This window comes from Geospiza fortis, unplaced genomic scaffold, assembly GCF_000277835.1.
Source record: "Geospiza fortis unplaced genomic scaffold, GeoFor_1.0 scaffold213, whole genome shotgun sequence".
Lineage (NCBI taxonomy): Eukaryota > Metazoa > Chordata > Aves > Passeriformes > Thraupidae > Geospiza > Geospiza fortis.
This window is the reverse complement of record NW_005054399.1, coordinates 2,142,017-2,143,337: the sequence shown is the minus strand read 5'-3', so window position 1 is coordinate 2,143,337 and position 1,321 is coordinate 2,142,017.

The following is a 1,321-nucleotide window of genomic DNA, read 5'->3' as shown; positions in this document are numbered from 1 at the left end:
GCTGCTCCATGGCCAGCAGCTCCCCATCTCCCTGGAGAGAATCCCTTCCCCAAGGTCAGACAGAGAGCAGCCTGTACATGGAGTCTGCATGGGACGGGTGGAAGGGTGGACGGGGAACAAAGGCATCTGTGGGCAGCGGTAGCCCAGAGGCAATAAAAGAACAAATAGCAGAAGATTAAACCCATTCTGCAGTCAGGTCCAGCCGGACCACGCTGAGCCACAAGGAAAGGTTCACTGCTGCTCCAGCCTGCCACAATTTAATTGATTTGATTTAAATCCTTTGAAGAAGAAGTGGATAAGGAATAATGAGGCAAACAGGATTGTAATGCAAATGAAAGAGATGAAAGATGGCTTCAGGGAGACGCTCTTGAAGGTCAGCGCCCAGCACAGAGCTGCTCCTGGTCACTCGGTCCAGCATTAACGAGCTGCGTTCCCTGGGCGCTTTGATGGATGGAGGCATGGATGGGGACGCAAGCACCCGGATGCCCGGCCTTCAATCCCTCGCTCCGGGCACTGATCGCTGCCAGCCGCGGGGAGGGTTTGCCTGGCTGCCAGGGGAGCCGCGCTCCCGCTGCCCGTGTCACGCTGGGCGAGCGCACCTCCTAATCGGGCTCCTCCAGATACTCCAATGGAGCCGCTAACTTCAGAATTAATTAACTTCACTATCAAAAGCTGAGTCATTTGTCACAATGGCTTTGTCATTAGCTCCCATAATTAAGGAAAGTGTCACAAAACCAAATGTTTCACTTACACAAGCCAGGAGAGGCAAAGCTCAGGAGCGTTCCAGCAGCGAGTGCGGGGAGGGGCTTAGCCAGGCAGCCCAAATCCCTGTCCTGGGCACCCCAAATCCCTGCCCTGGGCACCCCAAATGCCTGTCCTGGGCACCCCAAATTCCTGCCCTGGGCTGGGGCTGAGGGCAGAGCAGGGCCTGGGGCTCGGGGGCATCCCCAGGGCTGCCCAGCCTGGAGCAGATGCCAGGGGTGCCCGCAGTGCCAGGGCTGGCTGAGCCGGGCAGTTTTCCCACCCCCAGGTGAATTGGGGTGTCCCTGGTGACCATCAGCCACACGAGGCGGCAGAGACGAGGAGATTTTGCTGGAAGCTTGGCTGACGTCCCTAAAGACAGGGGGAGAAGCCCCTCCCGACGCCCTCACCCGGTTCCACACGGACACTTCCTAAAAAAGCGGATTTCCTCAATGGAGACGGGCAGAGATGTGCAGGCTCTGCGGCACTGGGGGTGCGCTGGGCCAGGAGCCCCAGAGCCCCTGCGGGTGCTGGGGGATCCCGGAGGGTCCCGAACCCCCTGCCCAGCGCCCAGCGCTGC